This window comes from Salvelinus alpinus, chromosome 23 (genome assembly GCF_045679555.1).
Source record: "Salvelinus alpinus chromosome 23, SLU_Salpinus.1, whole genome shotgun sequence".
In the NCBI taxonomy this organism is placed as follows: domain Eukaryota; kingdom Metazoa; phylum Chordata; class Actinopteri; order Salmoniformes; family Salmonidae; genus Salvelinus; species Salvelinus alpinus.
Window position 1 is genome coordinate 42,264,797 of NC_092108.1, and position 18,503 is coordinate 42,283,299.

General features: G+C 41.9%; 26 non-coding genes across 26 annotated transcripts; all 26 read left to right on the forward strand.

Moving 5' to 3' along the window:
- Window positions 1-93: 93 nt before the first annotated feature.
- Window positions 94-175, forward strand: trnas-uga (transfer RNA serine (anticodon UGA)). Its single transcript has one exon. It is a non-coding gene; the product is annotated as a tRNA-Ser (tRNA).
- A 1,124-nt stretch (window positions 176-1,299) lies between these two features.
- trnas-cga (transfer RNA serine (anticodon CGA)) lies at window positions 1,300-1,381 on the forward strand. Its single transcript has one exon. It is a non-coding gene; the product is annotated as a tRNA-Ser (tRNA).
- A 213-nt stretch (window positions 1,382-1,594) lies between these two features.
- On the forward strand, window positions 1,595-1,676 carry trnas-uga (transfer RNA serine (anticodon UGA)). Its single transcript has one exon. It is a non-coding gene; the product is annotated as a tRNA-Ser (tRNA).
- Window positions 1,677-2,801: 1,125 nt separating this feature from the next.
- trnas-cga (transfer RNA serine (anticodon CGA)) lies at window positions 2,802-2,883 on the forward strand. The gene has a single exon. It is a non-coding gene; the product is annotated as a tRNA-Ser (tRNA).
- A 213-nt stretch (window positions 2,884-3,096) lies between these two features.
- trnas-uga (transfer RNA serine (anticodon UGA)) lies at window positions 3,097-3,178 on the forward strand. The gene has a single exon. It is a non-coding gene; the product is annotated as a tRNA-Ser (tRNA).
- Window positions 3,179-4,302: 1,124 nt separating this feature from the next.
- trnas-cga (transfer RNA serine (anticodon CGA)) lies at window positions 4,303-4,384 on the forward strand. The gene has a single exon. It is a non-coding gene; the product is annotated as a tRNA-Ser (tRNA).
- A 213-nt stretch (window positions 4,385-4,597) lies between these two features.
- On the forward strand, window positions 4,598-4,679 carry trnas-uga (transfer RNA serine (anticodon UGA)). The gene has a single exon. It is a non-coding gene; the product is annotated as a tRNA-Ser (tRNA).
- A 1,124-nt stretch (window positions 4,680-5,803) lies between these two features.
- trnas-cga (transfer RNA serine (anticodon CGA)) lies at window positions 5,804-5,885 on the forward strand. The gene has a single exon. It is a non-coding gene; the product is annotated as a tRNA-Ser (tRNA).
- Window positions 5,886-6,098: 213 nt separating this feature from the next.
- On the forward strand, window positions 6,099-6,180 carry trnas-uga (transfer RNA serine (anticodon UGA)). Its single transcript has one exon. It is a non-coding gene; the product is annotated as a tRNA-Ser (tRNA).
- A 1,124-nt stretch (window positions 6,181-7,304) lies between these two features.
- Window positions 7,305-7,386, forward strand: trnas-cga (transfer RNA serine (anticodon CGA)). Its single transcript has one exon. It is a non-coding gene; the product is annotated as a tRNA-Ser (tRNA).
- A 213-nt stretch (window positions 7,387-7,599) lies between these two features.
- Window positions 7,600-7,681, forward strand: trnas-uga (transfer RNA serine (anticodon UGA)). The gene has a single exon. It is a non-coding gene; the product is annotated as a tRNA-Ser (tRNA).
- A 1,125-nt stretch (window positions 7,682-8,806) lies between these two features.
- On the forward strand, window positions 8,807-8,888 carry trnas-cga (transfer RNA serine (anticodon CGA)). The gene has a single exon. It is a non-coding gene; the product is annotated as a tRNA-Ser (tRNA).
- A 213-nt stretch (window positions 8,889-9,101) lies between these two features.
- On the forward strand, window positions 9,102-9,183 carry trnas-uga (transfer RNA serine (anticodon UGA)). Its single transcript has one exon. It is a non-coding gene; the product is annotated as a tRNA-Ser (tRNA).
- Window positions 9,184-10,307: 1,124 nt separating this feature from the next.
- Window positions 10,308-10,389, forward strand: trnas-cga (transfer RNA serine (anticodon CGA)). The gene has a single exon. It is a non-coding gene; the product is annotated as a tRNA-Ser (tRNA).
- A 213-nt stretch (window positions 10,390-10,602) lies between these two features.
- Window positions 10,603-10,684, forward strand: trnas-uga (transfer RNA serine (anticodon UGA)). Its single transcript has one exon. It is a non-coding gene; the product is annotated as a tRNA-Ser (tRNA).
- A 1,124-nt stretch (window positions 10,685-11,808) lies between these two features.
- trnas-cga (transfer RNA serine (anticodon CGA)) lies at window positions 11,809-11,890 on the forward strand. Its single transcript has one exon. It is a non-coding gene; the product is annotated as a tRNA-Ser (tRNA).
- A 213-nt stretch (window positions 11,891-12,103) lies between these two features.
- Window positions 12,104-12,185, forward strand: trnas-cga (transfer RNA serine (anticodon CGA)). Its single transcript has one exon. It is a non-coding gene; the product is annotated as a tRNA-Ser (tRNA).
- A 213-nt stretch (window positions 12,186-12,398) lies between these two features.
- On the forward strand, window positions 12,399-12,480 carry trnas-uga (transfer RNA serine (anticodon UGA)). Its single transcript has one exon. It is a non-coding gene; the product is annotated as a tRNA-Ser (tRNA).
- Window positions 12,481-13,604: 1,124 nt separating this feature from the next.
- Window positions 13,605-13,686, forward strand: trnas-cga (transfer RNA serine (anticodon CGA)). The gene has a single exon. It is a non-coding gene; the product is annotated as a tRNA-Ser (tRNA).
- Window positions 13,687-13,899: 213 nt separating this feature from the next.
- Window positions 13,900-13,981, forward strand: trnas-uga (transfer RNA serine (anticodon UGA)). The gene has a single exon. It is a non-coding gene; the product is annotated as a tRNA-Ser (tRNA).
- A 1,125-nt stretch (window positions 13,982-15,106) lies between these two features.
- On the forward strand, window positions 15,107-15,188 carry trnas-cga (transfer RNA serine (anticodon CGA)). Its single transcript has one exon. It is a non-coding gene; the product is annotated as a tRNA-Ser (tRNA).
- A 213-nt stretch (window positions 15,189-15,401) lies between these two features.
- Window positions 15,402-15,483, forward strand: trnas-uga (transfer RNA serine (anticodon UGA)). The gene has a single exon. It is a non-coding gene; the product is annotated as a tRNA-Ser (tRNA).
- Window positions 15,484-16,607: 1,124 nt separating this feature from the next.
- On the forward strand, window positions 16,608-16,689 carry trnas-cga (transfer RNA serine (anticodon CGA)). The gene has a single exon. It is a non-coding gene; the product is annotated as a tRNA-Ser (tRNA).
- A 213-nt stretch (window positions 16,690-16,902) lies between these two features.
- Window positions 16,903-16,984, forward strand: trnas-uga (transfer RNA serine (anticodon UGA)). The gene has a single exon. It is a non-coding gene; the product is annotated as a tRNA-Ser (tRNA).
- Window positions 16,985-18,108: 1,124 nt separating this feature from the next.
- trnas-cga (transfer RNA serine (anticodon CGA)) lies at window positions 18,109-18,190 on the forward strand. The gene has a single exon. It is a non-coding gene; the product is annotated as a tRNA-Ser (tRNA).
- Window positions 18,191-18,403: 213 nt separating this feature from the next.
- Window positions 18,404-18,485, forward strand: trnas-uga (transfer RNA serine (anticodon UGA)). Its single transcript has one exon. It is a non-coding gene; the product is annotated as a tRNA-Ser (tRNA).
- Window positions 18,486-18,503: the final 18 nt, after the last annotated feature.

The following is an 18,503-nucleotide window of genomic DNA, read 5'->3' on the forward strand; positions in this document are numbered from 1 at the left end:
TTCAATTAGGCTCTTCAGTAGATAGTCTTTACAGAAGTGAAATGGACAGAATAAGATAGCCGATTGGTTAAGGCCTGGTTTTTAACATAGCAAGCTGCGATGGCCGATTGGTTAAGGCGTTGGACTTGAAATCCAATGGGGTCTCCCCGCGCAGGTTCGAACCCTGCTCACAGCGCTATGGCAAACCAGTCTTTTTTTTAACATATACTTGGTGACTTGATATGGATAATGTCCTTAATACATGGAATTGTCCAATGATTCAGGTGCTCAGAATATATCTGCCTTGACAAACAGTTCAAATAGGCTCTTCAGTACAGATACTGTTGTTTGTGTTAGATTTACGATGGAAATACTGAGAGCCAGGTGGTTAAGTCCTCAGACTTGAAACCCAATTGGGTCTCCCTGCTCTTTTTTAAATCTTATTCTCAGTGAATAGTCCACTTGTACTTTCTCTGGACATAGTTTTTTGATTTGCACATTAAACTTCCAAACTTCACAGCTTTGGAAAGGACCGAGGTTACTTGGCGCAAAAAGATCAATATGTCGTGCCATCAAGTTGACCATTTTACACCAATGATGTCTGTTTCCAAATCCCAATCCATTTACTTGCATTCCAACAGCTCCAATGGCCGAGTTCTTTAGACGTTGGACCTGAATTTCAATGGGGTCTCCCCACCCATGTTCTTACCTTGCTCGAAGCGTATAGTCCACTTCTGCTTTCTCCTCATCACTTTCCTTAGATTCCTACTGCTGCGATGGCCAAGTGGTTTAAGCATTGGAAATGAAATCCAATGTGTGCTCCCTGTACTGTTTTCAACTGTGCGATGGTAAAGTTGACTTTTAATAATTGGAACTATCTCCTCTGAATTTAAATTGTACTTCCTTTATGGGCTCGTCCAACGATTGAAGTGCTCAGAAAATAGCTTATTTTACTTTGCTTGAAAAATATTTAAATTAGGCAGTTGAATTTGGATACTTTTGTCCTTGTGTGATAATCCTCAGCAAGCTTTGATTGCCGAGTGGTTAAAGCGTTGTACTCGAAAGCCAATGGGTTCTCCCAGCGCAGGTTTGAACCCTGCGCGCAGCTCTTTGACGATCCAGTCGTTATTTGTAACATGTCATTGGGCACTTGATATGGATAATGCGTGGACATGTCCTTTGATTCAAGTGCTCAGAATTAATCTTCCATAATAAACATTTCAAGTAGGCTCTTCAGTAGCGATAATCTGGTCTTTTTAGAGCAAAAAGTGGTCAGAACGAGATAGCGGACTGGTTAAAGCGTTGTAGGTAACAGAAGTAGCTGTGATGGCCGAGAGGTTAAGGTGTTGGACTCGAAATCCAATGGGGTCTCACCGCGCAGGTTCGAACCCTGCTCACAGCGCTTTGACTAACCAGTCTTTATTTGCAACATGTCATTGGGGACTTGATATGGATAATGTCCTTAAACGGTGTACTTGTCCTTTGAATCAAGTGCTCAGAATATATCTGCCTTGACAAACAGTTCAATTAGGCTCTTCAGTAGATAGTCTTTACAGAAGTGAAATGGACAGAATAAGATAGCCGACTGGTTAAGGCCTGGTTTTTAACATAGCAAGCTGCGATGGCCGAGTGGTTAAGGCGTTGGACTTGAAATCCAATGGGGTCTCCCCGCGCAGGTTCGAACCCTGCTCACAGCGCTATGGCAAACCGGTCTTAATTTTTAACATATACTTGGTGACTTGATATGGATAATGTCCTTAATACATGGAATTGTCCAATGATTCAGGTGCTCAGAATATATCTGCCTTGACAAACAGTTCAAATAGGCTCTTCAGTACAGATACTGTTGTTTGTGTTAGATTTACGATGGAAATACTGAGAGCCAGGTGGTTAAGTCCTCAGACTTGAAACCCAATTGGGTCTCCCTGCTCTTTTTTAAATCTTATTCTCAGTGAATAGTCCACTTGTACTTTCTCTGGACATAGTTTTTTGATTTGCACATTAAACTTCCAAACTTCACAGCTTTGGAAAGGACCGGGGTTACTTGGCGCAAAAAGATCAATATGTCGTGCCATCAAGTTGACCATTTTACACCAATGATGTCTGTTTCCAAATCCCAATCCATTTACTTGCATTCCAACAGCTCCAATGGCCGAGTTCTTTAGACGTTGGACCTGAATTTCAATGGGGTCTCCCCACCCATGTTCTTACCTTGCTCGAAGCGTATAGCCCACTTCTGCTTTCTCCTCATCACTTTCCTTAGATTCCTACTGCTGCGATGGCCAAGTGGTTTAAGCATTGGAAATGAAATCCAATGTGTGCTCCCTGTACTGTTTTCAACTGTGCGATGGTAAAGTTGACTTTTAATAATTGGAACTATCTCCTCTGAATTTAAATTGTACTTCCTTTATGGGCTCGTCCAACGATTGAAGTGCTCAGAAAATAGCTTATTTTACTTTGCTTGAAAAATATTTAAATTAGGCAGTTGAATTTGGATACTTTTGTCCTTGTGTGATAATCCTCTGCAAGCTTTGAATGCCGAGTGGTTAAAGCGTTGGACTCGAAAGCCAATGGGTTCTCCCAGCGAAGGTTTGAACCCTGCGCGCAGCTCTTTGACGATCCAGTCGTTATTTGTAACATGTCATTTGGCACTTGATATGGATAATGCGTGGACATGTCCTTTGATTCAAGTGCTCAGAATTAATCTTCCATAATAAACATTTCAAGTAGGCTCTTCAGTAGCGATAATCTGGTATTTTTAGAGGAAAAAATGGTCAGAACGAGATAGCGGACTGGTTAAGGCGTTGTAGGTAACAGAAGTAGCTGTGATGGCCGATAGGTTAAGGCGTTGGACTCGAAATCCAATGGGGTCTCCCCGCGCAGGTTCGAACCCTCCTCACAGCGTTATGACTAACCAGTCTTTATTTGCAACATGTCATTGGGGACTTGATATGGATAATGTCCTTAATACATGGAATTGTCCAATGATTCAGGTGCTCAGAATATATCTGCCTTGACAAACAGTTCAATTAGGCTCTTCAGTAGATAGTCTTTACAGAAGTGAAATGGACAGAATAAGATAGCCGATTGGTTAAGGCCTGGTTTTTAACATAGCAAGCTGCGATGGCCGATTGGTTAAGGCGTTGGACTTGAAATCCAATGGGGTCTCCCCGCGCAGGTTCGAACCCTGCTCACAGCGCTATGGCAAACCAGTCTTTTTTTTAACATATACTTGGTGACTTGATATGGATAATGTCCTTAATACATGGAATTGTCCAATGATTCAGGTGCTCAGAATATATCTGCCTTGACAAACAGTTCAAATAGGCTCTTCAGTACAGATACTGTTGTTTGTGTTAGATTTACGATGGAAATACTGAGAGCCAGGTGGTTAAGTCCTCAGACTTGAAACCCAATTGGGTCTCCCTGCTCTTTTTTAAATCTTATTCTCAGTGAATAGTCCACTTGTACTTTCTCTGGACATAGTTTTTTGATTTGCACATTAAACTTCCAAACTTCACAGCTTTGGAAAGGACCGAGGTTACTTGGCGCAAAAAGATCAATATGTCGTGCCATCAAGTTGACCATTTTACACCAATGATGTCTGTTTCCAAATCCCAATCCATTTACTTGCATTCCAACAGCTCCAATGGCCGAGTTCTTTAGACGTTGGACCTGAATTTCAATGGGGTCTCCCCACCCATGTTCTTACCTTGCTCGAAGCGTATAGTCCACTTCTGCTTTCTCCTCATCACTTTCCTTAGATTCCTACTGCTGCGATGGCCAAGTGGTTTAAGCATTGGAAATGAAATCCAATGTGTGCTCCCTGTACTGTTTTCAACTGTGCGATGGTAAAGTTGACTTTTAATAATTGGAACTATCTCCTCTGAATTTAAATTGTACTTCCTTTATGGGCTCGTCCAACGATTGAAGTGCTCAGAAAATAGCTTATTTTACTTTGCTCGAAAAATATTTAAATTAGGCAGTTGAATTTGGATACTTTTGTCCTTGTGTGATAATCCTCAGCAAGCTTTGAATGCCGAGTGGTTAAAGCGTTGGACTCGAAAGCCAATGGGTTCTCCCAGCGAAGGTTTGAACCCTGCGCGCAGCTCTTTGACGATCCAGTCGTTATTTGTAACATGTCATTTGGCACTTGATATGGATAATGCGTGGACATGTCCTTTGATTCAAGTGCTCAGAATTAATCTTCCATAATAAACATTTCAAGTAGGCTCTTCAGTAGCGATAATCTGGTCTTTTTAGAGGAAAAAATGGTCAGAACGAGATAGCGGACTGGTTAAGGCGTTGTAGGTAACAGAAGTAGCTGTGATGGCCGATAGGTTAAGGTGTTGGACTCGAAATCCAATGGGGTCTCCCCGCGCAGGTTCGAACCCTGTTCACAGCGCTTTGACTAACCAGTCTTTATTTGCAACATGTCATTGGGGACTTGATATGGATAATGTCCTTAAACGGTGTACTTGTCCTTTGAATCAAGTGCTCAGAATATATCTGCCTTGACAAACAGTTCAATTAGGCTCTTCAGTAGATAGTCTTTAAAGAAGTGAAATGGACAGAATAAGATAGCCGACTGGTTAAGGCCTGGTTTTTAACATAGCAAGCTGCGATGGCCGAGTGGTTAAGGCGTTGGACTTGAAATCCAATGGGGTCTCCCCGCGCAGGTTCGAACCCTGCTCACAGCGCTATGGCAAACCAGTCTTTTTTTTAACATATACTTGGTGACTTGATATGGATAATGTCCTTAATACATGGAATTGTCCAATGATTCAGGTGCTCAGAATATATCTGCCTTGACAAACAGTTCAAATAGGCTCTTCAGTACAGATACTGTTGTTTGTGTTAGATTTACGATGGAAATACTGAGAGCCAGGTGGTTAAGTCCTCAGACTTGAAACCCAATTGGGTCTCCCTGCTCTTTTTTAAATCTTATTCTCAGTGAATAGTCCACTTGTACTTTCTCTGGACATAGTTTTTTGATTTGCACATTAAACTTCCAAACTTCACAGCTTTGGAAAGGACCGAGGTTACTTGGCGCAAAAAGATCAATATGTCGTGCCATCAAGTTGACCATTTTACACCAATGATGTCTGTTTCCAAATCCCAATCCATTTACTTGCATTCCAACAGCTCCAATGGCCGAGTTCTTTAGACGTTGGACCTGAATTTCAATGGGGTCTCCCCACCCATGTTCTTACCTTGCTCGAAGCGTATAGTCCACTTCTGCTTTCTCCTCATCACTTTCCTTAGATTCCTACTGCTGCGATGGCCAAGTGGTTTAAGCATTGGAAATGAAATCCAATGTGTGCTCCCTGTACTGTTTTCAACTGTGCGATGGTAAAGTTGACTTTTAATAATTGGAACTATCTCCTCTGAATTTAAATTGTACTTCCTTTATGGGCTCGTCCAACGATTGAAGTGCTCAGAAAATAGCTTATTTTACTTTGCTTGAAAAATATTTAAATTAGGCAGTTGAATTTGGATACTTTTGTCCTTGTGTGATAATCCTCAGCAAGCTTTGAATGCCGAGTGGTTAAAGCGTTTGACTCGAAAGCCAATGGGTTCTCCCAGCGAAGGTTTGAACCCTGCGCGCAGCTCTTTGACGATCCAGTCGTTATTTGTAACATGTCATTTGGCACTTGATATGGATAATGCGTGGACATGTCCTTTGATTCAAGTGCGCAGAATTAATCTTCCATAATAAACATTTCAAGTAGGCTCTTCAGTAGCGATAATCTGGTATTTTTAGAGGAAAAAATGGTCAGAACGAGATAGCGGACTGGTTAAGGCGTTGTAGGTAACAGAAGTAGCTGTGATGGCCGATAGGTTAAGGCGTTGGACTCGAAATCCAATGGGGTCTCCCCGCGCAGGTTCGAACCCTCCTCACAGCGCTTTGACTAACCAGTCTTTATTTGCAACATGTCATTGGGGACTTGATATGGATAATGTCCTTAATACATGGAATTGTCCAATGATTCAGGTGCTCAGAATATATCTGCCTTGACAAACAGTTCAATTAGGCTCTTCAGTAGATAGTCTTTACAGAAGTGAAATGGACAGAATAAGATAGCCGACTGGTTAAGGCCTGGTTTTTAACATAGCAAGCTGCGATGGCCGATTGGTTAAGGCGTTGGACTTGAAATCCAATGGGGTCTCCCCGCGCAGGTTCGAACCCTGCTCACAGCGCTATGGCAAACCAGTCTTTTTTTTAACATATACTTGGTGACTTGATATGGATAATGTCCTTAATACATGGAATTGTCCAATGATTCAGGTGCTCAGAATATATCTGCCTTGACAAACAGTTCAAATAGGCTCTTCAGTACAGATACTGTTGTTTGTGTTAGATTTACGATGGAAATACTGAGAGCCAGGTGGTTAAGTCCTCAGACTTGAAACCCAATTGGGTCTCCCTGCTCTTTTTTAAATCTTATTCTCAGTGAATAGTCCACTTGTACTTTCTCTGGACATAGTTTTTTGATTTGCACATTAAACTTCCAAACTTCACAGCTTTGGAAAGGACCGAGGTTACTTGGCGCAAAAAGATCAATATGTCGTGCCATCAAGTTGACCATTTTACACCAATGATGTCTGTTTCCAAATCCCAATCCATTTACTTGCATTCCAACAGCTCCAATGGCCGAGTTCTTTAGACGTTGGACCTGAATTTCAATGGGGTCTCCCCACCCATGTTCTTACCTTGCTCGAAGCGTATAGTCCACTTCTGCTTTCTCCTCATCACTTTCCTTAGATTCCTACTGCTGCGATGGCCAAGTGGTTTAAGCATTGGAAATGAAATCCAATGTGTGCTCCCTGTACTGTTTTCAACTGTGCGATGGTAAAGTTGACTTTTAATAATTGGAACTATCTCCTCTGAATTTAAATTGTACTTCCTTTATGGGCTCGTCCAACGATTGAAGTGCTCAGAAAATAGCTTATTTTACTTTGCTTGAAAAATATTTAAATTAGGCAGTTGAATTTGGATACTTTTGTCCTTGTGTGATAATCCTCAGCAAGCTTTGATTGCCGAGTGGTTAAAGCGTTGTACTCGAAAGCCAATGGGTTCTCCCAGCGCAGGTTTGAACCCTGCGCGCAGCTCTTTGACGATCCAGTCGTTATTTGTAACATGTCATTGGGCACTTGATATGGATAATGCGTGGACATGTCCTTTGATTCAAGTGCTCAGAATTAATCTTCCATAATAAACATTTCAAGTAGGCTCTTCAGTAGCGATAATCTGGTCTTTTTAGAGCAAAAAGTGGTCAGAACGAGATAGCGGACTGGTTAAAGCGTTGTAGGTAACAGAAGTAGCTGTGATGGCCGAGAGGTTAAGGTGTTGGACTCGAAATCCAATGGGGTCTCACCGCGCAGGTTCGAACCCTGCTCACAGCGCTTTGACTAACCAGTCTTTATTTGCAACATGTCATTGGGGACTTGATATGGATAATGTCCTTAAACGGTGTACTTGTCCTTTGAATCAAGTGCTCAGAATATATCTGCCTTGACAAACAGTTCAATTAGGCTCTTCAGTAGATAGTCTTTACAGAAGTGAAATGGACAGAATAAGATAGCCGACTGGTTAAGGCCTGGTTTTTAACATAGCAAGCTGCGATGGCCGAGTGGTTAAGGCGTTGGACTTGAAATCCAATGGGGTCTCCCCGCGCAGGTTCGAACCCTGCTCACAGCGCTATGGCAAACCGGTCTTAATTTTTAACATATACTTGGTGACTTGATATGGATAATGTCCTTAATACATGGAATTGTCCAATGATTCAGGTGCTCAGAATATATCTGCCTTGACAAACAGTTCAAATAGGCTCTTCAGTACAGATACTGTTGTTTGTGTTAGATTTACGATGGAAATACTGAGAGCCAGGTGGTTAAGTCCTCAGACTTGAAACCCAATTGGGTCTCCCTGCTCTTTTTTAAATCTTATTCTCAGTGAATAGTCCACTTGTACTTTCTCTGGACATAGTTTTTTGATTTGCACATTAAACTTCCAAACTTCACAGCTTTGGAAAGGACCGGGGTTACTTGGCGCAAAAAGATCAATATGTCGTGCCATCAAGTTGACCATTTTACACCAATGATGTCTGTTTCCAAATCCCAATCCATTTACTTGCATTCCAACAGCTCCAATGGCCGAGTTCTTTAGACGTTGGACCTGAATTTCAATGGGGTCTCCCCACCCATGTTCTTACCTTGCTCGAAGCGTATAGCCCACTTCTGCTTTCTCCTCATCACTTTCCTTAGATTCCTACTGCTGCGATGGCCAAGTGGTTTAAGCATTGGAAATGAAATCCAATGTGTGCTCCCTGTACTGTTTTCAACTGTGCGATGGTAAAGTTGACTTTTAATAATTGGAACTATCTCCTCTGAATTTAAATTGTACTTCCTTTATGGGCTCGTCCAACGATTGAAGTGCTCAGAAAATAGCTTATTTTACTTTGCTCGAAAAATATTTAAATTAGGCAGTTGAATTTGGATACTTTTGTCCTTGTGTGATAATCCTCAGCAAGCTTTGAATGCCGAGTGGTTAAAGCGTTGGACTCGAAAGCCAATGGGTTCTCCCAGCGAAGGTTTGAACCCTGCGCGCAGCTCTTTGACGATCCAGTCGTTATTTGTAACATGTCATTTGGCACTTGATATGGATAATGCGTGGACATGTCCTTTGATTCAAGTGCTCAGAATTAATCTTCCATAATAAACATTTCAAGTATGCTCTTCAGTAGCGATAATCTGGTCTTTTTAGAGGAAAAAATGGTCAGAACGAGAGAGCGGACTGGTTAAGGCGTTGTAGGTAACAGAAGTAGCTGTGATGGCCGATAGGTTAAGGCGTTGGACTCGAAATCCAATGGGGTCTCCCCGCGCAGGTTCGAACCCTCCTCACAGCGCTTTGACTAACCAGTCTTTATTTGCAACATGTCATTGGGGACTTGATATGGATAATGTCCTTAAACGGTGTACTTGTCCTTTGAATCAAGTGCTCAGAATATATCTGCCTTGACAAACAGTTCAATTAGGCTCTTCAGTAGATAGTCTTTACAGAAGTGAAATGGACAGAATAAGATAGCCGACTGGTTAAGGCCTGGTTTTTAACATAGCAAGCTGGGATGGCCGATTGGTTAAGGCGTTGGACTTGAAATCCAATGGGATCTCCCCGCGCAGGTTCGAACCCTGCTCACAGCGCTATGGCAAACCAGTCTTTTTTTTAACATATACTTGGTGACTTGATATGGATAATGTCCTTAATACATGGAATTGTCCAATGATTCAGGTGCTCAGAATATATCTGCCTTGACAAACAGTTCAAATAGGCTCTTCAGTACAGATACTGTTGTTTGTGTTAGATTTACGATGGAAATACTGAGAGCCAGGTGGTTAAGTCCTCAGACTTGAAACCCAATTGGGTCTCCCTGCTCTTTTTTAAATCTTATTCTCAGTGAATAGTCCACTTGTACTTTCTCTGGACATTGTTTTTTGATTTGCACATTAAACTTCCAAACTTCACAGCTTTGGAAAGGACCGAGGTTACTTGGCGCAAAAAGATCAATATGTCGTGCCATCAAGTTGACCATTTTACACCAATGATGTCTGTTTCCAAATCCCAATCCATTTACTTGCATTCCAACAGCTCCAATGGCCGAGTTCTTTAGACGTTGGACCTGAATTTCAATGGGGTCTCCCCACCCATGTTCTTACCTTGCTCGAAGCGTATAGTCCACTTCTGCTTTCTCCTCATCACTTTCCTTAGATTCCTACTGCTGCGATGGCCAAGTGGTTTAAGCATTGGAAATGAAATCCAATGTGTGCTCCCTGTACTGTTTTCAACTGTGCGATGGTAAAGTTGACTTTTAATAATTGGAACTATCTCCTCTGAATTTAAATTGTACTTCCTTTATGGGCTCGTCCAACGATTGAAGTGCTCAGAAAATAGCTTATTTTACTTTGCTTGAAAAATATTTAAATTAGGCAGTTGAATTTGGATACTTTTGTCCTTGTGTGATAATCCTCAGCAAGCTTTGAATGCCGAGTGGTTAAAGCGTTTGACTCGAAAGCCAATGGGTTCTCCCAGCGAAGGTTTGAACCCTGCGCGCAGCTCTTTGACGATCCAGTCGTTATTTGTAACATGTCATTTGGCACTTGATATGGATAATGCGTGGACATGTCCTTTGATTCAAGTGCTCAGAATTAATCTTCCATAATAAACATTTCAAGTAGGCTCTTCAGTAGCGATAATCTGGTATTTTTAGAGGAAAAAATGGTCAGAACGAGATAGCGGACTGGTTAAGGCGTTGTAGGTAACAGAAGTAGCTGTGATGGCCGATAGGTTAAGGCGTTGGACTCGAAATCCAATGGGGTCTCCCCGCGCAGGTTCGAACCCTCCTCACAGCGTTTTGACTAACCAGTCTTTATTTGCAACATGTCATTGGGGACTTGATATGGATAATGTCCTTAATACATGGAATTGTCCAATGATTCAGGTGCTCAGAATATATCTGCCTTGACAAACAGTTCAATTAGGCTCTTCAGTAGATAGTCTTTACAGAAGTGAAATGGACAGAATAAGATAGCCGATTGGTTAAGGCCTGGTTTTTAACATAGCAAGCTGCGATGGCCGATTGGTTAAGGCGTTGGACTTGAAATCCAATGGGGTCTCCCCGCGCAGGTTCGAACCCTGCTCACAGCGCTATGGCAAACCAGTCTTTTTTTTAACATATACTTGGTGACTTGATATGGATAATGTCCTTAATACATGGAATTGTCCAATGATTCAGGTGCTCAGAATATATCTGCCTTGACAAACAGTTCAAATAGGCTCTTCAGTACAGATACTGTTGTTTGTGTTAGATTTACGATGGAAATACTGAGAGCCAGGTGGTTAAGTCCTCAGACTTGAAACCCAATTGGGTCTCCCTGCTCTTTTTTAAATCTTATTCTCAGTGAATAGTCCACTTGTACTTTCTCTGGACATAGTTTTTTGATTTGCACATTAAACTTCCAAACTTCACAGCTTTGGAAAGGACCGAGGTTACTTGGCGCAAAAAGATCAATATGTCGTGCCATCAAGTTGACCATTTTACACCAATGATGTCTGTTTCCAAATCCCAATCCATTTACTTGCATTCCAACAGCTCCAATGGCCGAGTTCTTTAGACGTTGGACCTGAATTTCAATGGGGTCTCCCCACCCATGTTCTTACCTTGCTCGAAGCGTATAGTCCACTTCTGCTTTCTCCTCATCACTTTCCTTAGATTCCTACTGCTGCGATGGCCAAGTGGTTTAAGCATTGGAAATGAAATCCAATGTGTGCTCCCTGTACTGTTTTCAACTGTGCGATGGTAAAGTTGACTTTTAATAATTGGAACTATCTCCTCTGAATTTAAATTGTACTTCCTTTATGGGCTCGTCCAACGATTGAAGTGCTCAGAAAATAGCTTATTTTACTTTGCTTGAAAAATATTTAAATTAGGCAGTTGAATTTGGATACTTTTGTCCTTGTGTGATAATCCTCAGCAAGCTTTGATTGCCGAGTGGTTAAAGCGTTGTACTCGAAAGCCAATGGGTTCTCCCAGCGCAGGTTTGAACCCTGCGCGCAGCTCTTTGACGATCCAGTCGTTATTTGTAACATGTCATTGGGCACTTGATATGGATAATGCGTGGACATGTCCTTTGATTCAAGTGCTCAGAATTAATCTTCCATAATAAACATTTCAAGTAGGCTCTTCAGTAGCGATAATCTGGTCTTTTTAGAGCAAAAAGTGGTCAGAACGAGATAGCGGACTGGTTAAAGCGTTGTAGGTAACAGAAGTAGCTGTGATGGCCGAGAGGTTAAGGTGTTGGACTCGAAATCCAATGGGGTCTCACCGCGCAGGTTCGAACCCTGCTCACAGCGCTGTGACTAACCAGTCTTTATTTGCAACATGTCATTGGGGACTTGATATGGATAATGTCCTTAAACGGTGTACTTGTCCTTTGAATCAAGTGCTCAGAATATATCTGCCTTGACAAACAGTTCAATTAGGCTCTTCAGTAGATAGTCTTTACAGAAGTGAAATGGACAGAATAAGATAGCCGACTGGTTAAGGCCTGGTTTTTAACATAGCAAGCTGCGATGGCCGAGTGGTTAAGGCGTTGGACTCGAAATCCAATGGGGTCTCCCCGCGCAGGTTCGAACCCTCCTCACAGCGTTTTGACTAACCAGACTTTATTTGCAACATGTCATTGGGGACTTGATATGGATAATGTCCTTAATACATGGAATTGTCCAATGATTCAGGTGCTCAGAATATATCTGCCTTGACAAACAGTTCAATTAGGCTCTTCAGTAGATAGTCTTTACAGAAGTGAAATGGACAGAATAAGATAGCCGATTGGTTAAGGCCTGGTTTTTAACATAGCAAGCTGCGATGGCCGATTGGTTAAGGCGTTGGACTTGAAATCCAATGGGGTCTCCCCGCGCAGGTTCGAACCCTGCTCACAGCGCTATGGCAAACCAGTCTTTTTTTTAACATATACTTGGTGACTTGATATGGATAATGTCCTTAATACATGGAATTGTCCAATGATTCAGGTGCTCAGAATATATCTGCCTTGACAAACAGTTCAAATAGGCTCTTCAGTACAGATACTGTTGTTTGTGTTAGATTTACGATGGAAATACTGAGAGCCAGGTGGTTAAGTCCTCAGACTTGAAACCCAATTGGGTCTCCCTGCTCTTTTTTAAATCTTATTCTCAGTGAATAGTCCACTTGTACTTTCTCTGGACATAGTTTTTTGATTTGCACATTAAACTTCCAAACTTCACAGCTTTGGAAAGGACCGAGGTTACTTGGCGCAAAAAGATCAATATGTCGTGCCATCAAGTTGACCATTTTACACCAATGATGTCTGTTTCCAAATCCCAATCCATTTACTTGCATTCCAACAGCTCCAATGGCCGAGTTCTTTAGACGTTGGACCTGAATTTCAATGGGGTCTCCCCACCCATGTTCTTACCTTGCTCGAAGCGTATAGTCCACTTCTGCTTTCTCCTCATCACTTTCCTTAGATTCCTACTGCTGCGATGGCCAAGTGGTTTAAGCATTGGAAATGAAATCCAATGTGTGCTCCCTGTACTGTTTTCAACTGTGCGATGGTAAAGTTGACTTTTAATAATTGGAACTATCTCCTCTGAATTTAAATTGTACTTCCTTTATGGGCTCGTCCAACGATTGAAGTGCTCAGAAAATAGCTTATTTTACTTTGCTTGAAAAATATTTAAATTAGGCAGTTGAATTTGGATACTTTTGTCCTTGTGTGATAATCCTCAGCAAGCTTTGATTGCCGAGTGGTTAAAGCGTTGTACTCGAAAGCCAATGGGTTCTCCCAGCGCAGGTTTGAACCCTGCGCGCAGCTCTTTGACGATCCAGTCGTTATTTGTAACATGTCATTGGGCACTTGATATGGATAATGCGTGGACATGTCCTTTGATTCAAGTGCTCAGAATTAATCTTCCATAATAAACATTTCAAGTAGGCTCTTCAGTAGCGATAATCTGGTCTTTTTAGAGCAAAAAGTGGTCAGAACGAGATAGCGGACTGGTTAAAGCGTTGTAGGTAACAGAAGTAGCTGTGATGGCCGAGAGGTTAAGGTGTTGGACTCGAAATCCAATGGGGTCTCACCGCGCAGGTTCGAACCCTGCTCACAGCGCTGTGACTAACCAGTCTTTATTTGCAACATGTCATTGGGGACTTGATATGGATAATGTCCTTAAACGGTGTACTTGTCCTTTGAATCAAGTGCTCAGAATATATCTGCCTTGACAAACAGTTCAATTAGGCTCTTCAGTAGATAGTCTTTACAGAAGTGAAATGGACAGAATAAGATAGCCGACTGGTTAAGGCCTGGTTTTTAACATAGCAAGCTGCAATGGCCGAGTGGTTAAGGCGTTGGACTTGAAATCCAATGGGGTCTCCCCGCGCAGGTTCGAACCCTGCTCACAGCGCTATGGCAAACCGGTCTTAATTTTTAACATATACTTGGTGACTTGATATGGATAATGTCCTTAATACATGGAATTGTCCAATGATTCAGGTGCTCAGAATATATCTGCCTTGACAAACAGTTCAAATAGGCTCTTCAGTACAGATACTGTTGTTTGTGTTAGATTTACGATGGAAATACTGAGAGCCAGGTGGTTAAGTCCTCAGACTTGAAACCCAATTGGGTCTCCCTGCTCTTTTTTAAATCTTATTCTCAGTGAATAGTCCACTTGTACTTTCTCTGGACATAGTTTTTTGATTTGCACATTAAACTTCCAAACTTCACAGCTTTGGAAAGGACCGGGGTTACTTGGCGCAAAAAGATCAATATGTCGTGCCATCAAGTTGACCATTTTACACCAATGATGTCTGTTTCCAAATCCCAATCCATTTACTTGCATTCCAACAGCTCCAATGGCCGAGTTCTTTAGACGTTGGACCTGAATTTCAATGGGGTCTCCCCACCCATGTTCTTACCTTGCTCGAAGCGTATAGCCCACTTCTGCTTTCTCCTCATCACTTTCCTTAGATTCCTACTGCTGCGATGGCCAAGTGGTTTAAGCATTGGAAATGAAATCCAATGTGTGCTCCCTGTACTGTTTTCAACTGTGCGATGGTAAAGTTGACTTTTAATAATTGGAACTATCTCCTCTGAATTTAAATTGTACTTCCTTTATGGGCTCGTCCAACGATTGAAGTGCTCAGAAAATAGCTTATTTTACTTTGCTTGAAAAATATTTAAATTAGGCAGTTGAATTTGGATACTTTTGTCCTTGTGTGATAATCCTCTGCAAGCTTTGAATGCCGAGTGGTTAAAGCGTTGGACTCGAAAGCCAATGGGTTCTCCCAGCGAAGGTTTGAACCCTGCGCGCAGCTCTTTGACGATCCAGTCGTTATTTGTAACATGTCATTTGGCACTTGATATGGATAATGCGTGGACATGTCCTTTGATTCAAGTGCTCAGAATTAATCTTCCATAATAAACATTTCAAGTAGGCTCTTCAGTAGTGATAATCTGGTATTTTTAGAGGAAAAAATGGTCAGAACGAGATAGCGGACTGGTTAAGGCGTTGTAGGTAACAGAAGTAGCTGTGATGGCCGATAGGTTAAGGCGTTGGACTCGAAATCCAATGGGGTCTCCCCGCGCAGGTTCGAACCCTCCTCACAGCGTTTTGACTAACCAGTCTTTATTTGCAACATGTCATTGGGGACTTGATATGGATAATGTCCTTAATACATGGAATTGTCCAATGATTCAGGTGCTCAGAATATATCTGCCTTGACAAACAGTTCAATTAGGCTCTTCAGTAGATAGTCTTTACAGAAGTGAAATGGACAGAATAAGATAGCCGATTGGTTAAGGCCTGGTTTTTAACATAGCAAGCTGCGATGGCCGATTGGTTAAGGCGTTGGACTTGAAATCCAATGGGGTCTCCCCGCGCAGGTTCGAACCCTGCTCACAGCGCTATGGCAAACCAGTCTTTTTTTTAACATATACTTGGTGACTTGATATGGATAATGTCCTTAATACATGGAATTGTCCAATGATTCAGGTGCTCAGAATATATCTGCCTTGACAAACAGTTCAAATAGGCTCTTCAGTACAGATACTGTTGTTTGTGTTAGATTTACGATGGAAATACTGAGAGCCAGGTGGTTAAGTCCTCAGACTTGAAACCCAATTGGGTCTCCCTGCTCTTTTTTAAATCTTATTCTCAGTGAATAGTCCACTTGTACTTTCTCTGGACATAGTTTTTTGATTTGCACATTAAACTTCCAAACTTCACAGCTTTGGAAAGGACCGGGGTTACTTGGCGCAAAAAGATCAATATGTCGTGCCATCAAGTTGACCATTTTACACCAATGATGTCTGTTTCCAAATCCCAATCCATTTACTTGCATTCCAACAGCTCCAATGGCCGAGTTCTTTAGACGTTGGACCTGAATTTCAATGGGGTCTCCCCACCCATGTTCTTACCTTGCTCGAAGCGTATAGCCCACTTCTGCTTTCTCCTCATCACTTTCCTTAGATTCCTACTGCTGCGATGGCCAAGTGGTTTAAGCATTGGAAATGAAATCCAATGTGTGCTCCCTGTACTGTTTTCAACTGTGCGATGGTAAAGTTGACTTTTAATAATTGGAACTATCTCCTCTGAATTTAAATTGTACTTCCTTTATGGGCTCGTCCAACGATTGAAGTGCTCAGAAAATAGCTTATTTTACTTTGCTCGAAAAATATTTAAATTAGGCAGTTGAATTTGGATACTTTTGTCCTTGTGTGATAATCCTCAGCAAGCTTTGAATGCCGAGTGGTTAAAGCGTTGGACTCGAAAGCCAATGGGTTCTCCCAGCGAAGGTTTGAACCCTGCGCGCAGCTCTTTGACGATCCAGTCGTTATTTGTAACATGTCATTTGGCACTTGATATGGATAATGCGTGGACATGTCCTTTGATTCAAGTGCTCAGAATTAATCTTCCATAATAAACATTTCAAGTATGCTCTTCAGTAGCGATAATCTGGTCTTTTTAGAGGAAAAAATGGTCAGAACGAGAGAGCGGACTGGTTAAGGCGTTGTAGGTAACAGAAGTAGCTGTGATGGCCGATAGGTTAAGGCGTTGGACTCGAAATCCAATGGGGTCTCCCCGCGCAGGTTCGAACCCTCCTCACAGCGCTTTGACTAACCAGTCTTTATTTGCAACATGTCATTGGGGACTTGATATGGATAATGTCCTTAAACGGTGTACTTGTCCTTTGAATCAAGTGCTCAGAATATATCTACCTTGACAAACAGTTCAATTAGGCTCTTCAGTAGATAGTCTTTACAGAAGTGAAATGGACAGAATAAGATAGCCGACTGGTTAAGGCCTGGTTTTTAACATAGCAAGCTGCGATGGCCGATTGGTTAAGGCGTTGGACTTGAAATCCAATGGGGTCTCCCCGCGCAGGTTCGAACCCTGCTCACAGCGCTATGGCAAACCAGTCTTTTTTTTAACATATACTTGGTGACTTGATATGGATAATGTCCTTAATACATGGAATTGTCCAATGATTCAGGTGCTCAGAATATATCTGCCTTGACAAACAGTTCAAATAGGCTCTTCAGTACAGATACTGTTGTTTGTGTTAGATTTACGATGGAAATACTGAGAGCCAGGTGGTTAAGTCCTCAGACTTGAAACCCAATTGGGTCTCCCTGCTCTTTTTTAAATCTTATTCTCAGTGAATAGTCCACTTGTACTTTCTCTGGACATAGTTTTTTGATTTGCACATTAAACTTCCAAACTTCACAGCTTTGGAAAGGACCGAGGTTACTTGGCGCAAAAAGATCAATATGTCGTGCCATCAAGTTGACCATTTTACACCAATGATGTCTGTTTCCAAATCCCAATCCATTTACTTGCATTCCAACAGCTCCAATGGCCGAGTTCTTTAGACGTTGGACCTGAATTTCAATGGGGTCTCCCCACCCATGTTCTTACCTTGCTCGAAGCGTATAGTCCACTTCTGCTTTCTCCTCATCACTTTCCTTAGATTCCTACTGCTGCGATGGCCAAGTGGTTTAAGCATTGGAAATGAAATCAAATGTGTGCTCCCTGTACTGTTTTCAACTGTGCGATGGTAAAGTTGACTTTTAATAATTGGAACTATCTCCTCTGAATTTAAATTGTACTTCCTTTATGGGCTCGTCCAACGATTGAAGTGCTCAGAAAATAGCTTATTTTACTTTGCTTGAAAAATATTTAAATTAGGCAGTTGAATTTGGATACTTTTGTCCTTGTGTGATAATCCTCAGCAAGCTTTGAATGCCGAGTGGTTAAAGCGTTTGACTCGAAAGCCAATGGGTTCTCCCAGCGAAGGTTTGAACCCTGCGCGCAGCTCTTTGACGATCCAGTCGTTATTTGTAACATGTCATTTGGCACTTGATATGGATAATGCGTGGACATGTCCTTTGATTCAAGTGCTCAGAATTAATCTTCCATAATAAACATTTCAAGTAGGCTCTTCAGTAGCGATAATCTGGTATTTTTAGAGGAAAAAATGGTCAGAACGAGATAGCGGACTGGTTAAGGCGTTGTAGGTAACAGAAGTAGCTGTGATGGCCGATAGGTTAAGGCGTTGGACTCGAAATCCAATGGGGTCTCCCCGCGCAGGTTCGAACCCTCCTCACAGCGTTTTGACTAACCAGTCTTTATTTGCAACATGTCATTGGGGACTTGATATGGATAATGTCCTTAATACATGGAATTGTCCAATGATTCAGGTGCTCAGAATATATCTGCCTTGACAAACAGTTCAATTAGGCTCTTCAGTAGATAGTCTTTACAGAAGTGAAATGGACAGAATAAGATAGCCGATTGGTTAAGGCCTGGTTTTTAACATAGCAAGCTGCGATGGCCGATTGGTTAAGGCGTTGGACTTGAAATCCAATGGGGTCTCCCCGCGCAGGTTCGAACCCTGCTCACAGCGCTATGGCAAACCAGTCTT